Source organism: Triticum urartu, chromosome 4, assembly GCF_003073215.2.
Source record: "Triticum urartu cultivar G1812 chromosome 4, Tu2.1, whole genome shotgun sequence".
NCBI classification, from domain to species: Eukaryota; Viridiplantae; Streptophyta; class Magnoliopsida; order Poales; family Poaceae; genus Triticum; species Triticum urartu.
Window position 1 is genome coordinate 420726899 of NC_053025.1, and position 27471 is coordinate 420754369.

The window sequence follows — 27471 nt, forward strand, 5'->3', positions numbered from 1 at the left end:
CTCTATAGCTGTGTGTGTGGTACTTGTGTTGCAGATCCGGACACGTTCGTTTTGTCCGAAGACTATCTTGGAGTATTCGGAAAGGGGAACCCGCCTTGCAATGCGGAAGACAATCTGTGCACCGGACACCTCGTCATTAAAGCCTGGTTCAGGGGCTACTGAGGGAGTCCTGGACTAAGGGGTCCTCGGGCGTCCGACCTATTAGACATAGGTCGGACTGATGGCATTTGAAGATACAAATATCAAAGACTGTACCTATGTCCGGATGGGACTCTCCTTGGCGTGGAAGGCAATCTTGGCGACCAAATATGAAGATTCCTTTCTCTATAACCGACCTTATGTAACCCTAGATCCCCTCGGTGTTTATATAAACCGGAGGGCTAGCTCCGTAGACAGCTCGGATAATAATTATAGTCATACAGGCTAGACTTTTAGGGTTTAGCCATTACGATCTTGTGGTAGATCAACTCTTGTAATACTCATATTCATCAAGATCAATCAAGCAAGAAGTAGGGTATTACCTCCATAGAGAGGGCCCGAACCTGGGTAAACATTGTGTCCCCCGTCTCCTATTACCATCGATCCTAGACGCACAGTTCGGGACCCCCTACCCGAGATCCGCCGGTTTTGACACCGATAACAGATGGTGGTAGAACTCCTAAAACTGGAAGTTCCACTAATCTTGATGCTAAAACTTTTGTGTTGGGACAAGGGAATGTTATAGGAAAAAGTGACATCCAAGAATTCTTTAATTTCATTGGAACTTTGACTTGTGATGATGCTCCTATACTTAAAAGAACCAAAACTTATGCGTAAGCTATTTTTGCACTTGTTCTTAAACTTGAGAGAACATTTATTCGCACCCATACAACTTTGCAAAGCTTGTTTTATGAGTTGCCTGTTATAAAAAACCCTAGAGCAAAAAAGATAGCTACCCATGTCCTCATGAATGAATTTGATCACATAGTGTGGGAAGCTAGGGAGATTTTTGGTTTTTATGATATAAACCGTGAAAAACCGGTGATAGATGTGATCCTTTATAATAGTGGTTAGTTATTGAGGCATTTGCTTCGCAACGACCGCATCTTTGGTGAGAATATTAAAAAGGAAATCCCTCCTTTGAATATGACCCAACAAGTTTTCAATAATGTTAATCAACAATACTCTTGGATTGTAGCCTGTAATCAAGGGCGTTTTGCAGATGGACAACTTTCTAATGATAAGATTTCTATGGATGATGTGTTCTTATTACCTTTGAAAAGCATGGCACGCATGTATCGTTGCTATTAAGGGTAACAAGATGGGATTTATTTCATAAGTGAGTTTATCCTGCCTACATCATGTCATCTTGCTTAAGGCGTTACTCCGTGATGGTGCCATGTACCTAGGGTAGGGCAATAGACCTGATCTAAGCACCCTCCCCAAGGACACTGCCCTATAGTCAAAGACATCCAAAGGACAGCAAATTCTACCGACTGGAATTACCTCAAGATGCAACCCACTCAACCATGAGTTCACTTCGGGTAGCCCAATTCCATTCGACCATGATATAATCATTCGACCACATCACAAACCACTCGGAGCACAGAAGATCAAAGGCCACTCAGGATGGCAACAGTCAGGCGTTCACTCCGTAGTCTTAAGGGTCATTTATATCACTTTAATGCTGACGTTACCAGTAACGTCCCCTCTTTATGTACATTGAACCTTTGTAACGTGGGCTGGCTAGGGTCCTGGCGCACTCTATATAAGCCACCCCCTCCTCTGGCACAAGGGTTCACACCCCCTGTAACATCACGCATAATCCAATTGACCGAGCCTCCGGGCACCGAGACGTAGGGCTGTTACTTCCTCCGTGAAGGGCCTGAACTCATACATCTTGCATGCACAATCTCACCGTAGCTAGGATCTTGCCTCTATATTCCTACCCCTACTTTACTGACAGACTTAGAACCGCGACACTCCGTTCTTTCATGAACTTAATACACTAGATGCATGCTGGATAGCGGTCGATGTGTGGAGTAATATGAAGGAAATATGCCCTAGAGGCAATAATAAAGTTATTATTTATTTCCTTATATCATGATAAATGTTTATTATTCATGCTAGAATTGTATTAACAGTAAACATAATACATGTGTGAATACATAGACAAACAGTATGTCACTAGTATGCCTCTACTTGACTAGCTCATTGATCAGAGATGGTTAAGTTTCCTAACCATAGACAAAGTGTTGTCATTTGATTAATGAGATCACATCATTAGGAGAATGATGTGATTGACTTGACCCATTCCGTTAGCTTAGCACACGATCGTTTAGTATTCTGCTATTGCTTTCTTCATGACTTATACATGTTCCTATGACTATGAGATTATGCAACTCCCGTTTACCGGAGGAACACTTTGTGTGCTACCAAACATCACAACGTAACTAGGTCATTATAAAGGTGCTCTACAGGTGTCTCCAAAGGTACTTGTTGGGTTGGCGTATTTCGAGATTAGGATTTGTCACTCCGATTGTTGGAGAGGTATCTCTGGGCCCTCTCGGTAATGCACATCACTTAAGCCTTGCAACCATTGCAACTAATGAGTTAGTTGTGGGATGATGTATTACGGAATGAGTAAAGAGACTTGCCGGTAACGATATTGAACTAGGTATTGAGATACCGACGATCGAATATTGGGCAAGTAACATACGGATGACAAAGGGAACAACGTATGTTGTTATGCGATTTGACCGATAAAGATCTTCGTAGAATATGTGGGAGCCAATATGGGCATCTAGGTTATTGACTGGAGACGTGTCTCGGTCATGTCTACATAGTTCTCGAACCTGTAGGGTCCGCACGCTTAACGTTTCGATGACAGTTATATTACGAGTTTATATGTTTTGATTTACTGAAGGTTGTTCGGAGTCCCGGATGTGATCACGGACATGGCGAGGAGTCTCGAAATGGCCGAGACATGAAGATTGATATATTGGAAGCCTATGTTTGGATATCGGAAGTGTTCCGGGTGAAATCGGGATTTTACCGGAGTACCGGGAGGTTATCGGAACCCCCCGGGGACTTAATGGGCTTTAGTGGGCCTAGGTGGAAGAGAGGAGAGGCGGCTAGGGCTGGGCTGCGCGCCCCTCCCCCCAGTCCGAATAGGACATGGAGAGGGGGGCGGCACCCCCCCTTCCTTCTTCTCCTCCACTCTTTCCCCTTCCCAAGTCCTAATCCAACTAGGAAAGGGGGGGAGTCCTACTCCCGGTGGGAGTAGGACTCCTCCTGGCGCGCCTCCTCCCTGGCCGGCCGCACCCCCCTTGCTCCTTTATATACGGGGGCAGGGGGCACCCCATAGGGACAACAATTGATCATTTGATCTTTTAGCCGTGTGCGGTGCCCCCCTCCACCATAGTCCACCTCGATATTACTATATCGGTGCTTAGGCGAAGCCCTGCGTCGGTAGAACATCAACATCGTCACCACGCCGTCGTGCTAATGAAACTCTCCCTCAACACTCGGCTGGATCGGAGTTCGAGGGACGTCATCGGGCTAAACGTGTGCTGAACTCGGAGGTGCCGTACGTTCGGTACTTGATCGGTGGGATCGTGAAGACGTACGACTACATCAACCGTGTTGTGCTATCGCTTCCGCTTTCGGTCTACGAGGGTACGTGGACAACATTCTCCCCTCTCGTTGCTATGCATCACCATGATCTTGCGTGTACGTAGGAATTTTTTTGAAATTACTACGTTCCCCAATAGTGGCATCCGAGCCAGGTTTTATGCGTAGATGTCATATGCACGAGTAGAACACAAGTGAGTTGTGGGCGATATAAGTCATACTGCTTACCAGCATGTCATACTTTGGTTCGGCAGTATTGTTGGATGAAGCGGCCCTGACCGACATTACGCGTACGCTTACACGAGACTGGTTCTACCGACGTGCTTTGCACACAGGTGGCTGGCGGGTGTCAGTTTCTCCAACTTTAGTTGAACCGAGTGTAGCTACACCCGGTCCTTGCGAAGGTTAAAACAACACCAACTGGACAAACTATCGTTGTGGTTTTGATGCGTAGGTAAGAACGGTTCTTGCTAAGCCCGTAGCAGCCACGTAAAACTTGCAACAACAAAGTAGAGGACGTCTAACTTGTTTTTGCAGGGCATGTTGTGATGTGATATGGTCAAGACATGATGCTAAATTTTATTGTATGAGATGATCATGTTTTGTAACCGAGTTATCGGCAATTGGCAGGAGCCATATGGTTGTCGCTTTATTGTATGCAATGCAATCGCCCTGTAATGCTTTACTTTATCACTAAGCGGTAGCGATAGTCGTAGAAGCATAAGATTGGCGAGACGACCATGATGCTACGGTGGAGATCAAGGTGTCGCGCCGGTGACGATGGTGATCATGACGGTGCTTTAGAGATGGACATCACAAGCACAAGATGATGATGGCCATATCATATCACTTATATTGATTGCATGTGATGTTTATCTTTTATGAATCTTATCTTTCTTTGATTGATGGTAGCATTATAAGATGATCTCTCACTAAATTTCAAGATAAAATGTGTTCTCCCTGAGTATGCACCATTGCCAAAGTTCGTCGTGTCCAGACACCACGTGATGATCGGGTGTGATAAGATCTACGTCCATCTACAACGGGTGCAAGCCAGTTTTGCACATGCAGAATACTCAGGTTAAACTTGACGAGCCTAGCATATGCGGATATGGCCTCGGAACACTGATACCGAAAGATCGAGCGTGAATCATATAGTAGATATGATCAACATAGTGATGTTCACCATTGAAAACTACTCCATTTCACGTGATGATCGGTTATGGTTTAGTTGATTTGGATCACGTGATCACTTAGAAGATTAGAGGGATGTCTTTCTAAGTGGGAGTTCTTAAGGAATATGATTAATTGAACTTAAATTTATCATGAACTTAGTACCTGATAGTATCATGCTTGTCTATGTTGGATTGTAGATAGATGGCCCGTGCTGTTGTTCCGTTGAATTTTAATGCGTTCCTTGAGAAAGCAAAGTTGAAAGATGATGGTAGCAATTACACGGACTGGGTTCGTAACTTGAGGATTATCCTCATTGCTGCACAGAAGAATTACGTCCTGGAAGCACCGCTGAGTGCCAGGCCTGCTGTTGATGCAATTGACGACGTTAAGAACGTCTGGCAGAGCAAAGCTGATGACTACTCGATAGTTCAGTGTGCCATGCTTTACGGCTTAGAACCGAGACTTCAACGACGTTTTGAACGTCATGGAGCATACGAGATGTTCCAGGAGTTGAAGTTAATATTTCAAAAGAATGCCCGGATTGAGAGATATGAAGTCTCCAATAAGTTATATAGCTGCAAGATGGAGGAGAATAGTTCTGTCAGTGAGCATATACTCAAGATGTCTGGGTACTGCAATCACTTGATTCAATTGGGAGTTAATCTTCCGGATGATAGCATCATTGACAGAATTCTCCAATCACTTCCACCAAGATACAAGAGCTTCGTGATGAACTATAATATGCAAGGGATGGATAAGACAATTCCCGAGCTCTTCGCAATGCTAAAGGCAGCGGAGGTAGAAATCAAGAAGGAGCATCAAGTGTTGATGGTCAATAAGACCACCAGTTTCAAGAAAAAGTGTAATGGGAAGAAGAAGGGGAACTTCAAGAAGAACAGCAAGCAAGTTGCTGCTCAGGAAAAGAAACCCAAGTCTGTACCTAAGCCTGAAACTGAGTGCTTCTACTGCAAGCAGACTGGTCACTGGAAGCGGAATTGTCCCAAGTATTTGGCGGATAAGAAGGATGGCAAGGTGAACAAAGGTATATGTGATATACATGTTATTGATGTGTACCTTACTAGAGCTCGCAGTAGCACCTGGGTATTTGATACTAGTTCTATTGCCAATATTTGCAACTCGAAACAGGGACTACGGATTAAGCAAACACTGGCAAAGGACGAGGTGACGATGCGCGTGGGAAATGGTTCCAAAGATGATGTGATCGCGGTCGGCACGCTACCTCTACATCTACCTTCGGGATTAGTATTAGACCTAAGTAATTGTTATTTGGTGCCAGCGTTGACCATGAACATTATATCTGGATCTTGTTTAATGCGAGACGGTTATTCATTTAAATCGGAGAATAATGGTTGTTCTATTTATATGAGTAATATATTTTATGGTCATGCACCCTTGAAGAGTGGCCTATTTTTGATGAATCTCGATAGTAGTGATACACATATTCATAATGTTGAAGCCAAAAGATGCATAGTTGATAATGATAGTGCAACTTATTTGTGGCACTGTCGTTTAGGTCATATCGGTGTAAAGTGCATGAAGAAACTCCATACTGATGGACCTTTGGAACCACTTGATTATGAATCACTTGGTACTTGCGAACCGTGCCTCATGGGCAAGATGACTAAAACGCCGTTCTCCGGAACTATGGAGAGAGCAATAGATTTGTTGGAAACCATACATATAGATGTATGTGGTCCAATGAATGTTGAGGCTCGTGGCGGATATCATTATTTTCTCACCTTCACAGATGATTTAAGCAGATATGTGTATATCTACTTAATGAAGCATAAGTCTGAAACATTTGAAAAATTCAAAGAATTTCAGAGTGAAGTTGAAAATCATCGTAACAAGAAAATAAAGTTTCTACGATCTGATCGTGGATGAGAATATTTGAGTTACGAGTTTGGTCTACATTTGAAACAATGCGGAATAGTTTCGCAACTCACGCCACCCGAAACACCATAGCGTAATGGTGTGCCCGAATGTCGTAATCGTACTTTACTAGATATGGTGCGATCTATGATGTCTCTTACAGATTTACCGCTATCATTTTGGGGTTATGATTTAGAGACGGCCGCATTCACATTAAATAGGGCACCATCGAAATCCGTTGAGACGACACCTTATGAACTGTGGTTTGGCAAGAAACCAAAGTTGTCGTTTCTAAAAGTTTGGGGCTGCGATGTGATACGTCTCCGTCGTATCTATATTTTTTGATTGTTCCATGCCAATATTCTACAACTTTCATATACTTTTGGCAACTTTTTATACTATTTTTGGGACTAACATATTGATCCAGTGCCCAGTGCCAGTTCCTCTTTGTTGCATGTTTTTTGTTTCGCAGAATATCCATATCAAACGGAGTCCAAACGGGATAAAAACTGACAGAGATTTTTTACAAATATATATGATTTTTGGGAAGAAAATTCCACGCAAGACGGTGCCCGAGGTGTCCACGAGGCAGGGGGGCGCGCCTGCCCCCCTGGGCACGCCCCTGACCCTTGTGGGCCACCCGTAAGGCGGTTGATGCCCTTCTTTCGCCGCAAGAAAGCTAATATCCGGATAGAGATCGTGTTAAAATTTCAGCCCAATCGGAGATACGGATCTCCGGGAATATAAGAAATGGTGAAAGGGAAGAATCTGAGAACGCGGAAACAGAGAGAGACAGAGAGACATATCCAATCTCGGAGGGGCTCTCACCCCTCCCGTGCCATGGAGGCCATGGACCAGAGGGGAAACCCTTCTCCCATCTAGGGAGGAGGTCAAGGAAGAAGAAGAAGGAGGGGGGCTCTCTCCCCCTCACTTCCGGTGGCACCGGAGTGCCACCGGGGGCCATCATCATCACCGCGATCTACACCAACACCTCCGCCATCTTCACCAACATCTCCATCACCTTCCCACCTCTATCCACAGCGGTCCACTCTCTCACAACATGTTGTACCCTCTACTTGAACATGGTGCTTTATGCTTCATATTATTATCCAATGATGTGTTGCCATCCTATGATGTCTGAGTAGATTTTCGTTGTCCTATCGGTGGTTGATGAATTGCTATGATTGATTTAATTTGCTTGTGGTTATGTTGCTGTCCTTTGGTGCCCATCATATGATTGCGCGCGTGGATCACACCCTAGGGTTAGTTGTATGTTGATAGGACTATGTATTGGAGGGCAAGAGTGACAGAAGCTTCAACCTAGCATAGAAATTGATGCATACGGGATTGAAGAGGGACAAATATATCTTAATGCTATGTTTGGGTTTTACCTTAATGAACATTAGTAGTTGCGGATGCTTGCTAATAGTTCCAATCATAAGTGCATAGAATTCCAAGTCAGGGATGACATGCTAGCAGTGGCCTCTCCCACATAATACTTTCTATCGGTCTAGTAAAGTAGTCAATTACTTAGGGGCAATTTCGCAACTCCTACCACCACTTTTCCACACTCGCTATATTTACTTTATTGTTTCTTTATCTAAACAGCCCCTACTTTTTATTTACGTACTCTTTATTATTTTGCAAACCTATCCAACAACACCTACAAAGTACTTCTAGTTTCATAACTTGTTCTAGGTAAAGCGAACGTCAAGCGTGCATAGAGTTGTATCGGTGGTCGATAGAACTTGAGGGAATATTTGTTCTACCTTTAGCTCCTCGTTGGGTTCGACACTCTTACTTATCGAAAACTGTTGCGATCCCCTATACTTGTGGGTTATCACGATGCTTATGTGAAAAAGCTTCAACCTGATAAGCTCGAACCCAAATCAGAGAAATGTGTCTTCATAGGATACCCAAAGGAGACTATTTGGTACACCTTCTATCACAGATCCGAAGGCAAGACATTCGTTTCTAAGAATGGATCCTTTCTAGAGAAGGAGTTTCTCTCGAAAGAAGTGAGTGGGAGGAAAGTGGAACTTGATGAGGTAACTATATATGGCTCTCTATTGGAAAGTAGTTCATCACAGAAACCGGTTTCTGTGACGTACCACCCAATTAGTGAGGAAGTTAATGATGATGATCATGGAACTTCAGATCAAGTTACTTACTGAACCTCGTAGATCAATCAGAGTAAGATCCACACCAGAGTGGTACGGTAATCCTGTTCTGGAAGTCATGCTACTAGATCATGATGAACCTACGAACTATGAAGAAGCGATGGTGAGCCCAGATTCCGCAAAATGGCTTGAGGCCATGAAATCTGAGATGGGATCCATGTATGAGAACAAAGTATGGACTTTGGTTGACTTGCCCGATGATCGGCAAGCAATTGAGAATAAATGGATCTTCAAGAAGAAGACTGACGCTGACGGTAATGTTACTGTCTACAAAGCTCGACTTGTTGCGACAGGTTTTCGACAAGTTCAAGGGATTGACTTACGATGAGACTTTCTCACCCGTAGCGATGCTTAAGTCTGTCCGAATCATGTTAGCAATTGCCGCATTTTATGATTATGAAATTTGGCAAATGGATGTCAAAACTGCATTCCTAAATGGATTTCTGGAAGAAGAGTTGTATATGATGCAACCAGATGGTTTTGTCGATCCAAAGGGATCTAACAAAGTGTGCAAGCTCCGGGGATCCATTTATGGACTGGTGCAAGCCTCTCGGAGTTGGAATAAACACTTTGATAGTGTGATCAAAGCATTTGGTTTTGTACAGAATTTTGGAGAAGCCTGTATTTACAAAAAGGTGAGTGGGAGCTCTGTAGCATTTCTGATATTATATGTACGGTGATGACATATTACTGATTGGAAATGATATAGAATTTCTGGATAGCATAAAGGGATACTTGAATAAGAGTTTTTCAATGAAAGACCTCGGTGAAGCTGCTTATATATTGGGCATCAAGATCTATAGAGATAGATCAAGAGTGGTTGGGTTTTACCTTAATGAACATTTGTAGTTGCGGATGCTTGCTAATAGTTCCAATCATAAGTGCATAGAATTCCAAGTTAGGGATGACATGCTAGCAGTGGCCTCTCCCACATAATACTTGCTATCGGTCTAGTAAAGTAGTCAATTGCTTAGGGGCAATTTCGCAACTCCTACCACCACTTTTCCACACTCGCTATATTTACTTTATTGTTTCTTTATCTAAACAGCCCCTACTTTTTATTTACGTACTCTTTATTATTTTGCAAACCTATCCAACAACACCTACAAAGTACTTCTAGTTTCATACTCGTTCTAGGTAAAGCGAACGTCAAGCGTGCGTAGAGTTGTATCGGTGGTCGATAGAACTTGAGGGAATATTTGTTCTACCTTTAGCTCCTCGTTGGGTTCGACACTCTTACTTATCGAAAACTGTTGCGATCCCCTATACTTGTGGGTTATCAAGACCGTTTTCTGGCGCCGTTGCCGGGGAGCAATAGCGTGGGGTGAATATTCTCGTGTGTGCTTGTTTTCTTTATCACTAAGTAATTTTTATTTTCTATTCTTAGTTGTTTTCTATCTTTAGTTATGGGTAGGAAACGCAAAATACAAAAAAAATTAGTTGTACCTACTAAACCAATGGTTGAAGAACCACTCAAACTCTATCACACTGCTGAAGCTTATTACTTGGATCATCTTCGATCCCTATGTGCTCGTGCTGAAACCCCAACTAGCTTAGTTGAGGGCAAATATTTAGATGAGCATGCTTATTATGTGCAACACCGAATATCTTAAAAAGGGAAAACTTTACTGGATCAAATTCATCGTTTGTAATGCTATGCTTGGAATTTATGTGGTATATATGATTATACTTGTTGTTCTGAAGACCCTAAGAAACACCTTCCCTACCAATGTTTGTTTAGTGATAATGGAATCGTATCCTCTTATGCTAAGGGTGTTTATAGTTACTATGATGTTCAACAAATTGAAGAATTTGTTGCTTTTATGGGTGCTTACGAAATTGCTTCTTTGATTGAAAAGTATGATGCTACTCTTCACAAATCTGAAATTTTTGTCATACTTAAATATTGCTATGATAATTATGCTTCTAATGCTTATGTTGAACCATATATTGAGTACTACTCCGCTGTCCAAGAAGAGACTAATATTTTGCAGGAGTCTATGGAAGAAGAAATTGATAAAACTGTGAGCTCATTGGATGAAAAAGATGAGGAGGAGAGCGAAGAACAAAAGGAGGAAGAGAAGATTAGCTACCCGTGCCCACCTTCTAATGAGAGTAACTCTTCAAATCATACATTATTTAATTTCCCTTCGTGCTTACCGGAGGATGATTGCTATGATGATTGTTATGATCCCGTTGATTCTTTTGAAATATCCCTTTTTGATGATGCTTGCTATGCTGGTGGCCAAGATGCTAATATGAATTATGCTTATGGAGATGAACTTTCTATAGTTCCTTATGTTAAACATGAAATTGTTGCTATTGCACCCACACATGATAGTCCTATTATCTTTTTGAATTCTCCAAACTACACTATATCGGAGAAGTTTGCTCTTATTAAGGAATATATTGATGGGTTGCCTTTTACCGTTGCACATGATGATTTTGATGAATATAAGATGCATGTGCTTGCTGCTCCTACTTGCAATTATTATGAGAGAGGAACTATATCTCGACCTCTCTATGTTTCCAATATGATAAAATTGCAAGAAACTGTTTATACTATGCATTGGCCTTTACTTTGTGTGCATGAATTGTTCTTTTATGACATGGCGATGCATAGGAAGAGAGTTAGACTTCGTTGTTGCATGATATATGTTACTTTGTGCTCACTACTAAATTACAAATCATTGTTAATTAACATGGCTTTGATATACCTTGGGATCCGGGTGGATCCATTACTTGAGCACCATATGCCTAGCTTAATGGCTTTAAAGAAACCGCTGCCAGGGAGACAACCCGGAAGTTTTAGAGAGTCATTTATTTCTGTTGTGTGCTTTTATAAAGTTTAAATATAAAAATAATGTGCCAAGGTTTGCCTTTAGGATGTTTAAATTTGCTTGATGGTTTGTACGGTGCAGGACAGAAACTTTGACTGTAGTGCGCGATTTTACATTTTTTGCTGAAACTTCAAATGGTTCTGATTCTTTTTGCACTGTCTTCATATACAAATTGTTTATTTTTCCTAATTTTGGTAGAATTTTCAAGTATCAGAAGTATGGTTAATGTTCAGATTATTACAGACTGTTCTGTTTTAGACAGATTCTGTTTTTGATGCATAGTTTGCTTGTTTTGATGAAACTATCGATTCATATCAGTGGATTAAGCCATGAAAAAGTTATATTACAGTAGACACAATACAAAAACAAAATATGAATTGGTTTGCAACAGTACTTAGAGTATTGATTTGCTTTATTATACTAACGGATCTTACCGAGTTTTCTGTTGAAGTTTTCTGTGGATGAAGTGTTCGATGATTGAGAAGGTCTCGATGTGAGAAGAAGGAAGAGAGGCAAGAGCTCAATCTTGGGGATGCCCGAGGCACCCTAAGTAAATATTCAAGGAGACTCAAGCGTCTAAGCTTGGGGATGCCCCGGAAGGCATCCCCTCTTTCTTCAACAAGTATCGGTATGTTTTCAGATTCGTTTCGTTCATGCGATATGTGCAATCTTGGGGCGTCTTTTGCATTTAGTTTTCATTTTTATTTTATGCACCATGCTGGTATGAGATAGTCCTTGGTTGATTTATAGAATGCTCTTTGCACTTCACTTATATCTTTTGAGTATGGCTTTATAGAATGCTTCATGTGCTTCACTTATATCATTTGAAGTTTGGATTGCCTGTTTCTCTTTACATAGGAAACCGCCATTTGTAGAATGCTCTTTTGCTTCACTTATATTTGTTAGAGCACGGGCATATCTTTTGTAGAAAGAATTAAACTCTCTTGCTTCACTTATATCTATTTAGAGAGATGACAGAAACTGGTCATTCACATGGTTAGTCATAAAATCCTGCATAAAACTTGTAGATCACTGAATATGATATGTTTGATTCATTGCAATAGTTTTGTGATATAAAGATGGTGATATTAGATTCATGCTAGTGGGTAGTTGTGGATTAGTAGAAATACTTGTGTTGAGGTTTGTGATTCCCGTAACACGCACGTATGGTGAACCGTTATGTGATGAAGTCGGAGCATGATTTATTTATTGATTGTCTTCCTTATGAGTGGCGGTCGAGGACGAGCGATGGTCTTTTCCTACCAATCTATCCCCCTAGGAGCATGCGCGTAGTACTTTGTTTTGATGACTAATAGATTTTTGCAATAAGTATGTGAGTTCTTTATGACTAATGTTGAGTCCATGGATTATACGCACTCTCACTCTTCCACCATTGCTAGCCTCTCTAGTATCGTGCAACTTTCGCCGGTACCTTAAACCCACCATATATCTTATTCAAAACAGCCACCATACCTACCTATCATGGCATTTCCATAGCCATTCTGAGATATATTGCCATGCAACTTCCATCATCATCATATGCATGACTTGAGCATTCATTGTCATATTGCTTTGCATGATCGTAAGATAGCTAGCATGATGTTTTCATGGCTTGTCCGTTTTTTGATGTCATTGCTACGCTAGATCATTGCACATCCCGGTACACCTCCGGAGGCATCCATATAGAATCATACTTTGTTCTAGACATTGAGTTGTAATATTGAGCTGTAAGTAAATAAAAGTGTGATCATCATCATTATTAGAGCATTGCCCCAGTGAGGAAAGGATGATGGATACTATGATTCCCCCATAAGTCGGGATGATACTCCGGACTTTACAAAAAATAAAAGAGGCCAAAGAAGCCCAAAAAAAAAAAAGAGGCCAAAGAAGCCCACCAAAAAAACAAAAAAAAACAAAAAAAGAGAGAAGGGGCGGTGCTACTATCCTTTTTCCACACTTGTGCTCCAAAGTAGCACCGTTCTTCATACAGAGAGTCTCTTGAGTTATCACTTTCATATACTAGTGGGAATTGTCATTATAGAACTTGGCTTGTATATTCTGATGATGGGCTTCCTCAAATGCCCGAGGTCTTCATGAGCAAGCAAGTTGGATGCACACCCACTTAGTTTCAGTTGGAGCTTTCATACACTTATAGCTCTAGTGCATCCGTTGCATGGCAATCCCTACTCACTCATATTGATATCTATTGATGGGCATCTCCATAGCCCGTTGATACGCCTAGTAGATGTGAGACTCTCTTCTCCTTTTTGTTTTCTCCACCATCATATTTTATTCCACCTATAGTGCTATGTCCATGCCTCACGCTCATGTATTGCATGAAGGTTGAAAAGGTTTGAGAACGTAAAAAGTATGAAACAATTGCTTGGCTTGTCATCGGGGTTGTGCATGATGTGAATATTTTGTGTGGTGAAGATGGAGCATAGCCAGACTATATGATTTTGTAGGGATAACCTTCTTTGGCCATGTTATTTTGAAAAGACATGATTGCTTTATTAGTAGGCTTGAAGTATTATTGCTTTTATGTAAAATGATAGACTATTGCTTTGAATCACTCGTATCTTAATATTCATGCCATGATTAGATTACATGATCAAGATTATGCTAGGTAGCATTCCACATCAAAAATTATCTTTTTTATCATTTACCTACTCGAGGACGGGCAAGAATTAAGCTTGGGGATGCTGATACATCTCCGTCGTATTTATAATTTTTGATTGTTCCATGCCAATATTCTACAACTTTCATATACTTTTGGCAACTTTTTGTACTATTTTTGGGACTAACATATTGATCCAGTGCCAGTTCCTGTTTGTTGCATGTTTTTTGTTTCACAGAATATCCATATCAAATGGAGTCCAAACGGGATAAAAACTAACGGAGATTTTTTTGGAATATATATGATTTTTGGGAAGAAAAATCCACGCGAGACGGTGCCTGAGGTGGCCATTAGGCAGGGGGGCGCGCGTGCCCCCCTGGGCGCGCCCCTGACCCTCGTGGGCCACCCGTAAGGCGGTTGATGCCCTTCTTTCGCCGCATAAAAGCTAATATCCGGATAGAGATCGTGTTAAAATTTCAGCCCAATCGGAGTTACGGATCTCCGGGAATATAAGAAACGGTGAAAGGGAAGAATCTGATAACGCAGAAACAGAGAGAGACAGAGAGACATATCCAATCTCGGAGGGGCTCTCGCCCCTCCCGTGCCATGGAGGCCATGGACCAGAGGGGAAACCCTTCTCCCATCTAGGGAGGAGGTCAAGGAAGAAGAAGAAGGAGGGGGGATCTCTCCCCCTCGCTTTCGGTGGCACCGGAGTGCCACCGGGGGCCATCATCATCACTGCGATCTACACCAACACCTCCGCCATCTTCACCAACATCTCCATCACCTTCCCCCCTCTATCCACAGCGGTCCACTCTCCCGCAACACGCTGTACCCTCTACTTGAACATGGTGCTTTATGCTTCACATTATTATCCAATGATGTGTTGCCATCCTACGATGTCTGAGTAGATTTTCATTGTCCTATCGGTGGTTGATGAATTGCTATGATTGATTTAATTTGCTTGTGGTTATGTTGCTGTCCTTTGGTGCCCATCATATGATTGCGCGCGTGGATCACACCCTAGGGTTAGTTGTATGTTGATAGGACTATGTATTGGAGGGCAAGAGTGACAGAAGCTTCAACCTAGCATAGAAATTGATGCATACGGGATTGAAGAGGGACAAATATATCTTAATGCTATGTTTGGGTTTTACCTTAATGAACATTAGTAGTTGCGGATGCTTGCTAATAGTTCCAATCATAAGTGCATAGAATTCCAAGTCAGGGATGACATGCTAGCAGTGGCCTCTCCCACATAATACTTTCTATCGGTCTAGTAAAGTAGTCAATTACTTAGGGGCAATTTCGCAACTCCTACCACCACTTTTCCACACTCGCTATATTTACTTTATTGTTTCTTTATCTAAACAGCCCCTACTTTTTATTTACGTACTCTTTATTATTTTGCAAACCTATCCAACAACACCTACAAAGTACTTCTAGTTTCATACTTGTTCTAGGTAAAGCGAACGTCAAGCGTGCGTAGAGTTGTATCGGTGGTCGATAGAACTTGAGGGAATATTTGTTCTACCTTTAGCTCCTCGTTGGGTTCGACACTCTTACTTATCGAAAACTGTTGCGATCCCCTATACTTGTGGGTTATCACGATGCTTATGTGAAAAAACTTCAACCTGATAAGCTCGAACCCAAATCGGAGAAATGTGTCTTCATAGGATACCCAAAGGAGACTGTTGGGTACACCTTCTATCACAGATCCGAAGGCAAGACAATCGTTGCTAAGAATGGATCTTTTCTAGAGAAGGAGTTTCTCTCAAAAGAAGTGAGTGGGAGGAAAGTGGAACTTGATGAGGTAACTATATATGCTCCTCTATTGGAAAGAAGTTCATCACAGAAACCGGTTTCTGTGACGCCTACACCAATTAGTGAGGAAGTTAATGATGATGATCATGGAACTTCAGATCAAGTTACTTTGAACCTCGTAGATCAACTAGAGTAAGATCCGCACCAGAGTGGTACGGTAATCCTGTTCTGGAAGTCATGCTACTAGATCATGATGAACCAACGAACTATGAAGAAGCGATGGTGAGCCCAGATTCCGCAAAATGGCTTGAGGCCATGAAATCTGAGATGGGATCCATGTATGAGAACAAAGTGTGGACTTTGGTTGACTTGCCCGATGATCGGCAAGCAATTGAGAATAAATGGATCTTCAAGAAGAAGACTGACGCTGCCGGTAATGTTACTGTCTACAAAGCTCGACTTGTTGCGAAAGGTTTTCGACAAGTTCAAGGGATTGACTACGATGAGACTTTCTCACCCGCAGCGATGCTTAAGTCTGTCTGAATCATGTTAGCAATTGCCGCATTTTATGATTATGAAATTTGGCAAATGGATGTCAAAACTGCATTCCTAAATGGATTTCTGGAAGAAGAGTTGTATATGATGCAACCAGATGGTTTTGTCGATCCAAAGGGATCTAACAAAGTGTGCAAGCTCCGGGGATCCATTTATGGACTGGTGCAAGCCTCTCGGAGTTGGAATAAACACTTTGATAGTGTGATCAAAGCATTTGGTTTTGTACAGAATTTTGGAGAAGCCTGTATTTACAAAAAGGTGAGTGGGAGCTCTGTAGCATTTCTGATATTATATGTACGGTGATGACATATTACTGATTGGAAATGATATAGAATTTCTGGATAGCATAAAGGGATACTTGAATAAGAGTTTTTCAATGAAAGACCTCGGTGAAGCTGCTTATATATTGGGCATCAAGATCTATAGAGATAGATCAAGACGCTTAATTGGACTTTCACAAAGCACATACCTTGACAAAGTTTTGAAGAAGTTCAAAATGGATCAAGCAAAGAAAGGGTTCTTGCCTGTGTTACAAGGTGTGAAGTTGAGTAAGACTCAATGCCTGACCACTAGAGAAGATAGAGAGAAAATGAAAGATGTTCCCTATGCTTCAGCCATAGGCTCTATCATGTATGCAATGTTGTGTACCAGACCTGATGTGTGCCTTGCTATAAGTCTAGCAGGGAGGTACCAAAGTAATCCAGGAGTGGATCACTGGACAACGGTCAAGAACATCCTGAAATACCTGAAAAGGACTAAGGATATGTTTCTCGTTTATGGAGATGACAAAGTGCTCATCGTAAACGGTTACGTTGATGCAACCTTGGACACTGATCCGGATGATTCTAAATCGCAAACCGGATACATGTTTACATTGAACGGTGGAGCTGTCAGTTGGTGCAGTTCTAAACAAAGTGTTGTGGCGGGATCTACATGTGAAGCGGAGTACATAGCTGCTTCGGAAGCAGCAAATGAAGGAGTCTGGATGAAGGAGTTCATATCTGATCTAGGTGTCATACCTAGTGCATCGGCTCCAATGAAAATGTTTTGTGACAATACTGGTGCAATTGCCTTGGCGAAGGAATCCAGATTTCACAAGAGAACCAAGCACATCAAGAGACGCTTCAATTCCATCCGGGATTTAGTCCAGGTGGGAGACATAGAAATTTGCAAGATACATACGGATCTGAATGTTGCAGACCCGTTGACTAAGCCTCTTCCATGAGCAAAACTTGATCAGCACCAAGGCTCCATGGGTGTTAGAATCATTACTGTGTAATCTAGATTATTGACTCTAGTGCAAGTGGGAGACTGAAGGAAATATGCCCTAGAGGCAATAATGAAGTTATTATTTATTTCCTTATATCATGATAAATGTTTATTATTCATGCTAGAATTGTATTAACAGGAAACATAATACATGTGTGAATACATAGACAAACAATATGTCACTAGTATGCCTCTACTTGACTAGCTCATTGATCAGAGATGGTTAAGTTTCCTAACCATAGACAAAGTGTGGTCATTTGATTAACGAGATCACATCATTAGGAGAATGATGTGATTGACTTGACCCATTCCGTTAGCTTAGCACTTGATCGTTTAGTTTTGTTGCTATTGCTTTCTTCATGACTTATACATGTTCCTATGACTATGAGATTATGAAACTCCCGTTTATCGGAGGAACACTTTGTGTGCCACCAAACGTCACAACATAACTGGGTGATTATAAAGGTGCTCTACAGGTGTCTCCAAAGGTACTTGTTGGGTTGGCGTATTTCGAGATTAGGATTTGTCACTCCGATTGTTGGAGAGGTATCTCTGAGCCCTCTCGGTAATGCACATCACTTAAGCCTTGCAAGCATTGCAACTAATGAGTTAGTTGCAGGATGATGTATTACGGAACGAGTAAAGAGACTTGTCGGTAACGAGATTGAACTAGGTATTGAGATACTGATGATCGAATCTCGGGCAAGTAACATACCGATGACAAAGGGAACAACGTATGTTGTTATGCGGTTTGACCGATAAAGATCTTCATAGAATATGTGGGAGCCAATATGAGCATCCAGGTTCCATTGTTGGTTATTGACCGGAGACGTGTCTCGGTCATGTCTACATAGTTCTCGAACCCGTAGGGTCCGCACGCTTAACGTTTCGATGACAGTTATATTATGAGTTTATATGTTTTGATGTACCTAAGGTTGTTCGGAGTCCCGGATGTGATCACGGACATGACGAGGAGTCTCGAAATGGTCGAGACATGAAGATTGATATATTGGAAGCCTATGTTTATATATTGGAAGTGTTCCGGCTGAAATCGGGATTTTACCGGAGTACCGGGAGGTTACCGGAACCCCCCGGGGACTTAATGGGCTTTAGTGGGCCAAGGTGGAAGAGAGAAGAGGCGGCTAGGGCTGGGCCGCACACCCCTCCCCCCCAGTCCGAATAGGACAAGGAGAGGGGGGCGGCGCCCCCCTTCCTTCTTCTCCTCCACTCTTTCCCCTCCCATGTCCTAATCCAACTAGGAAAGGGGGGAGTCCTACTCCCGGTGGGAGTAGGACTCCTCCTGGCGCGCCTCCTCCCTGGCCGGCCGCACCCCCCCTTGCTCCTTTATATACGGGGGCAGGGGGCACCCCATAGGGACAACAATTGATCGTTTGATCTTTTAGCCGTGTGCGGTGCCCCCCTCCACCATAGTATACCTCGATATTACTGTAGCGGTGCTTAGGCAAAGCCCTGCGTCGGTAGAACATCAACATCGTCACCACACCGTCGTGCTGACGAAACTCTCCCTCAACACTCGCCTGGATCGGAGTCCGAGGGACGTCATTGGGCTGAACGTGTGCTGAACTCGGAGGTGTCGTACATTCGGTACTTGATCGGTCGGATCGTGAAGACGTACGACTACATCAACCGCGTTGTGCTAACGCTTCCGCTTTCGGTCTACGAGGGTACGTGGACAACATTCTCCCCTCTCGTTGCTATGCATCACCATGATCTTGCGTGTACGTAGGAATTTTTTTGAAATTACTACGTTCCCCAACATAATAGTAGTAGATGCATAATCATTTCGGTCTAATTGTCTCGGACGTCATGCCTACATACATGATCATTGCCTTGGATATCATCACAATTATTTGCTTTTCTGTCAATTGCCCAATAGTAATTTGTCTACCCACCATATGCTATTTTTATGAGAGAAGCCTCTAGTGAAAACTATGGCCTCTGGGTCTATTTTCGTCATATATTAAAACAAAAAATATCTCACTGCAATTTACTTTTATTTATTTTATTTTGTGTTTTGTTTGACCTATCTATAAAAAATTATATCATTTAATCTTTCTCTTAACCGTTGAGGGATCGACAACCCCTCTACGCATTGGGTTGCAAGTATTTGTTGTTTATGTGCACATGCTATTTACTAGTCGTTGCTTGGTTCTCCTACTGGATTGATAACCTTGGTTTCATAACTGAGGGAAATACTTATCACTATTGTATTGCATCATCCTCTCCTCTTCGACGAAATCCAAACGCGGCTCACAAGTAGCACGACTATTCAAAAATATAAAATGAAGGAAATATGCCCTAGAGGCAATAATAAAGTTGTTATTTATATTTCTTTTATCATGATAAATGTTTATTATTCATGCTCGAGTTGTATTAACCGGAAACTTAGTACATGTGTGAATACATATACAAACAGAGTGTTCCTAGTATGCCTCTACTTGACTAGCTCATTAATCAAAGATGGTTATGTTTCCTGACCATAGACATGTGTTGTGATTTGATGAATGGGATCACATCATTAGAGAATTATTTGATGGACAAGATCCATTCGTTAGCTTAGCATTATGATCGTTTAGTTTTATTCTATTGCTTTCTTCATGACTTATACATATTCCTCGGACTACGAGATTATGCAACTCCCGAATACCGGAGGAACACCTTGTGTGCTATCAAACGTCACAACATAACTGGGTGATTATAAAGATGCTCTACAGGTGTCTCCGAAGGTGTTTGTTGAGTTGGCATAGATCGAGATTAGGATTTGTCACTCTGAGTATCAGAGAGGTATCTCTGGGCCCTCTCATTAATGCACATCACTATAAGCCTTGCAAGCAATGTGACTAATGAGTTAGTTGCAGGATGATGCATTACGAAACAAGTAAAGAGACTTGCCGGTAACGAGATTGAACTAGGTATGATGATACCGACGATCGAATCTCGGGCAAGTAACATACTGATGACAAAGGGAATAGCGTATGTTGTTATGCGGTTTGACCGATAAAGATCTTTGTGGAATATGTAGGAGCCAATATGAGCATCCAGGTTCCGTTGTTGTTTATTTACCGGAGATGTGTCTCAGTCATGTCTACATAGTTCTCGAACCCGTAGGGTCCACATGCTTAACGTTTGATGATGATTTGTATTATGAGTTATGTGTTTTGGTGACCGAAGTTTGTTCGGAGTCTCGGATGAGATCACGGACATGACGAGGAGTCTCGAAATGGTCGAGAGGTAAAGGTTGATATATTGGACGAAGGTATTCGAACACCGGAAAGGTTTCGGGACATTTCAGATATTTATCGGGGAACCGAGGGGTTACAGAAACCCCCTAGAGAAGTTATGGGCCTTAATGGGCCATAAGGGAGTAGGAGAGGGCAGGCCACAAGGTGCCCCCCCAAGGCAGTCCGAATTGGACTAGGGGGAGGGGGCGCGGCCCCCTCTTTCATTTCTCTTTCCCTCTCCCTCTCCTTCCCTCCTCCCCTCTTGGAATAGGAAAGGGAATCCAACTAGGATTGGGAATCCTAGTTGGATTCCCCTCTTGGCGCGCCCTCCTTGGCTACCGGCCTCCTCCTCCCCCTCCTTTATATACGTGGCTAGGGGGCACCCCAAAGGCACAACAGTTGTTTCTTAGCCATGTGCGGTGCCCACCTCCACAGTTTACCACCTCGGTGATATTGTCATAGTGCTTAGGCGAAGTCCTGCGCAGATCACATCACCAACATAGTTGCCACGCCTCATGCTGACAGAACTCTCCCTCGACCCTATACTGGATCAAGAGCTCGAGGAACGTAATCATGCTGAACGTGTGCTGAATACGGAGGTGCCGTATGTTCGGTACTTGGATCAGTTGGATCGTGAAGACGTTCGACTACATCAACCGTGTTACATAACGCTTCTGCTTTCGGTCTACGAGGGTACGTGGACACACTCTCCCGTCTCGTTGCTATGCATCTCCTAGATAGATCTTGCATGATTGTAGGAATTTTTTTGAATTACTACGTTCCCCAAAAGTGGCATCCGAGCTAGATTTATGCGTAGATGATATGCACGAGTAGAACACAAAGAGTTGTGGGCGATAATAGTCATACAACTTACCACCAACGTCTTACTTTGATTCCACGGTATTGTTGGATGAAGCAGCCCGGACCAACATTACATGAGCACGTTCATGAGACCGGTTCTACCGACGTGCTTCGCACATAGGTGGCTAGCGGGTGTCTGTTTCTCCAACTTTAGTTGAATCGAGTTTGACTACGGCTGGTCCTTGTTGAAGGTTAAAACAACACACTTGACGAAAAATCGTTGTGCTTTTGATGCGTAGGTCAGAACGTTTCTTGCTAGAAGCTCGTAGCAGCCACGTAAAACTTGCAACAACAAAGTAGAGGACGTCTAACTTGTTTTTGCAGGGCATGTTGTGATGTGATATGGTCAAGACATGATGAGATATAAATTTTTGTATGAGATGATCATGTTTTGTAAAAGTTATCGGCACCTGGCAGGAGCCTTATGGTTGTCGCTTTATTGTATGAAATGCAATCGCCATGTAATTGCTTTACTTTATCACTAAGCGGTAGCGATAGTCGTAGAAGCAATGGTTGGCGAGATGACAACGATGCTACGATGGAGATCAAGGTGTCAAGCCGGTGACGATGGAGATCATGACGGTGCTTTGGAGATAGAGATAAAAGGCACAAGATGATGATGGTCATATCATGTCACATATTTTGATTGCATGTGATGTTTATCTTTTATGCATCTTATTTTTCTTAGTACAGTGGTAGCATTATAAGATGATCCCTCACTAAATTTCAAGGTATAAGTGTTCTCCCTAAGTATGCACCGCTGTTACAGTTTGTTGGGCCAAGACACGACATGATGATCGGGTGTGATAAGCTCTACGTTCACATACAACGGGTGCAAGCTAGTTTTGCACATGCAGAATACTCAGGTTAAACTTGACGAGCCTAGCATATGCAGATATGGCCTCGGAACACTTAGACCGAAAGGTCGAACATGAATCATATAGTAGATATGATCAACATAGTGATGTTCACCATTGAAAACTACTCCATCTCACGTGATGATCGGACATGGTTTAGTTGATATGGATCACGTGATCATTTAGATGACTAGAGGGATGTCTATCTAAGTGGGAGCTCTTAAGTAATATGATTAATTGAACTTTAAACTTAGTACCTGATAGTTTTTTGCATGTCTATGTTGTTGTAGATCAATGGCCCATGCTACCGTTCCTTTGAATTTTAATGCGTTCCTAGAGAAAGCTAAGTTGAAAGAGGATGGTAGCAACTACACGGACTGGGTTCGTAACTTGAGGATTATTCTCATTGTTTCACAAAAGAATTACGTCCTGGAAGCACCGCTAGGTGCAAGACCCACTGCAGGAGCAATTCCGGATGCTATGAACGTCTGGCAGTGCAAAGCTGATGACTACTCGATAGTTCAGTGTGCCATGCTTTACGGCTTAGAATCCGGACTTCAAAGACGTTTCGAACGTCATGGAGCATATGAGATGTTCCAGGAGTTGAAGTTAATATTTCAAGCAAATGCCCGAGCTGAGAGATATGAAATCTCCAACAAGTTCTATAGCTGCAAAATGGAGGAGAATAGTTCTGACAGTGAACACATACTCAGAATGTCTGGGTACCACAACCACTTGACTCAGCTGGGAGTTAATCTTCCTAATGATAGTGTCATTGACAGAGTTCATCAATCACTGCCACCATGGTATAAAGGCTTCGTGATGAACTATAATATTGAAGGGACAGAAAAGACAATTCCCGAGCTCTTCGCGGTGCTAAAGGCTGCGGAGGTAGAAATCAAGAAGGAGCATCAAGTGTTGATGGTTAACAAGACCACTAGTTTCAAAAAAAAGGGCAAAGGGAAGAAGGGGAACTTCAAGAAGAACGACAAGCAAGTTGCTGCTCAAGTGAAGAAACCCAAGTCTGGACCTAAGCCTGAAACTGAGTGCTTCTACTGCAAAGTGACTGGCCACTGGAAGCGGAATTGCCCCAAGTATTTGGCGGATAAGAAGGATGGCAAAGTGAAAGGTATATTTGATATACATGTTACTGATGTGTACCTTACTAATGCCCGTAGTAGCGCCTGGGTATTTGATACTGGTTCTGTTGCTCATATTTGCAACTCGAAACAGGGGCTACGGATTAAATGAAGATTGGCTAAGGACAAAGTGACGATGCATGTGGGAAATGGTTCCAAAGTCAATTTGATCGCTGTTGGCATGCTACCTCTACATCTACCGTCGGGATTAGTTTTAGACCTAAATAATTGTTATTTGGTGCCAGCGTTGAGCATGAACATTATTATCTGGATCTTGTTTGATGCGAGACGGTTATTCATTTAAATCAGAGAATAATGGTTGTTCTATTTATATGAGTAATATCTTTTATGGTCATGCACCTTGATGAGTGGTCTATTTTTGTTGAATCTCGATTGTAGTGATACACATATTCATAATATTGAAACCAAAAGATGCAAAGTTAATAATGATAGTGCAACTTATTTGTGGCACTGCCGTTTAGGTCATATTGGTGTAAAGCGCATGAAGAAACTCCATGCTGATGGCTTTTGGAATCACTTGATTATGAATCACTTGATGCTTGTGAACCATGCCTCATGGGCAAGATGACTAAGACTCTGTTCTCTGGAACAATGGAGCGAGCAACTGACTTATTGGAAATAATACATACTGATGTATGCGGTCCGATGAGTGTTGAGGCTAGCGGCGGGTAGCGTTATTTTTTTTCCTTCACGGATAATTTGAGCAGATATGGGTATATCTACTTGATGAAACATAAGTCTGAAACATTTGAAAAGTTCAAAGAATTTCATAGTGAAGTAGAAAATTATCGTAACAAGAAAATAAAGGTTCTACGATCTAATCATGGAGGTGAATATTTGAGTTATGAGTTTGGTCTTCATTTGAAACAATGTGGAATAGTTTCACAACTCACGCCACCTGGAGCACCACAACGTAATGGTGTGTCCGAACATCGTAACCATACTTTATTAGATATGGTGTGATCTATGATGTCTCTTACTGATTTACCACTATCGTTTTGGGGTTATGCTTTAGAGATTGTTGCATTCAAGTTAAATAGGGCACCATCTGAATCCGTTGAGACGACACCATATGAACTATGGTTTGGCAAGAAACCTAAGATATTGTTTCTTAATGTTTGGGGCTGGGATGCTTGTGTGAAAAAGCTTCAACCTGATAAGCTCGAACCCAAATCGGAGAAATGTGTCTTCATAGGATACCCAAAAGAGACTGTTGGGTACACCTTCTATTACAGATCTGAAGGCGAGATATTTGTTGCTAAGAATGGATCCTTTCTAGAGAAGGAGTTTCTCTCGAAAGAAGTGAGTGGGAGGAAACTAGAACTTGATGAGGTAATTGTACCTTCTCCCGAATTGGAAAGTAGTTCGTCACAGAAATCAGTTCTAGTGATTCTTACACCAATTAGTGAGGAAGCTAATGATGATGATCATGAAACTCCGGATCAAGTTACTACCGAACCTCGTAGGTCAACCAGAGTACGGTCCGCACCAGAGTGGTACGGTAACCCTGTTCTGGAGGTCATGTTACTTGACCATGACAAACGGACGAACTATGAGGAAGCGATGATGAACCAAGATTCCGCGAAATGGCTTGAGGCCATGAAATCTGAGATGGGATCCATGTATGAGAACAAAGTGTGGACCTTTGTTGACTTGCTTGATGATCGGCAAGACATAGAAAATAAATGGATCGGCAAGACATAGAAAATAAATGGATCTTCAAGAAGAAGACTCGCGCTCGCGGTAATGTTACTGTCTAGAAAGCTCGACTTGTTGCAAAAGTTTTTTGACAAGTTCAAGGAGTTGAATACGATGAGACCTTCTTATCCGTAGCGATGCTTAAGTCTGTCCGAATCATGGTAGCAATTGCCGCATTTTATGATTATGAAATTTGGCAAATGGATGTCAAAACTGCATTCCTTAATGGATATCTTAAAGAAGAGTTGTATATGATGCAACCGGAAGGTTTTGTCGATCCTAAAGGTGCTAAAAAGTGTGCAAGCTCCAGCGATCCATTTATGGACTGGTGCAAGCCTCTCGGAGTTGAATATACGCTTTGATAGTGTGATCAAAGCATATGGTTTTATACAGACTTTTGGAGAAGCTTGTATTTACAAGAAAGTGAGTGGGAGCTCTAGAGCATTTCTAATATTATATGGGGATGACATATTGTTGATTGGAAATAATACAAAATTTCTGGATAGCATAAAAGGATACTTGAATAAGAATTTTTTAGTGAAAGACCTCGGTGAAGCTGCCTATATATTGGACATCAAGATCTATAGAGATAGATCAAGACGCTTAATTGGACTTTCCCAAAGCACATACCTTGATAAATCTTGAAGAAGTTCAAAATGGATCAGTCAAAGAAAGGGTTCTTTCCTGTGTTACAAGGTGTGAAGTTGAGTCAGACTCAATGCCCGACCACTGCAGAAGATAGAGAGAAAATGAAAGTCATTCCCTATGCCTCAGCCATAGGTTCTATCATGTATGCAATGCTATGTACCAGACCTGATGTGTGCCTTGCTTTAAGTTAAGCATGGAGGTACCAAAGTAATCCAGGAGTGGATCACTGGACAACGGTCAAGAACATCCTGAAACACCTGAAAAGGACTAAGGATATGTTTCTCGTTTATGGAGGTGACAAAGAGCTTGTCGTAAATGGTTACATCGATGCAAGCTTTGACACTGATCTGGATGACTCTAAGTCACAAACCGGATACATATTTATATTGAATGATGGAGCTGTCAGTTGGTGCAGTTCCAAGTAGAGCGTCATGGCGGGATCTACGTGTGAAGCGGAGTACATAGCTGCTTCAAAAGCAGCAAATGAAGGAGTCTCGATGAAGGAGTTCATATCCAATATAGGTGTAATACCTAGTGCATCGGGTCCAATGAAAATCTTTTGTGACAATACTGGAGCAATTGCCTTGGCGAAGGAATCCTGATTTCACAAGAGAACCAAACACATCAAGAGACGCTTCAATTCCATCCGCAATCAAGTCAAGGAGGGAGACATAGAGATTTGCAAGATACATACAGATCTGAATGTTGCAGACCCGTTGACTAAGCCTCTCTCATGAGCAAAACATGACCAGCACCAAGACTCCATCGGTGTTAGAATCATTACTATGTAATCTAGATTATTGACTCTAGTGCAAGTGGGAGACAAAAGGAAATATGCCCTAGAGGCAATAATAAAGCTTGTTATTTATATTTCCTTATATCATGATAAATGTTTATTATTCATGCTAGAATTGTATTAACCGGAAACTTAGTACATGTGTGAATACATAGACAAGAGTGTCCCTAGTATGCCTCTACTTGACTAGCTCGTTAATCAAAGATGGTTAAGTTTCCTGACCATAGACATGTGTTGACATTTGATGAATGGTATCACATCATTAGAGAATGATGTGACGGACAAGACCCATCCGTTATCTTA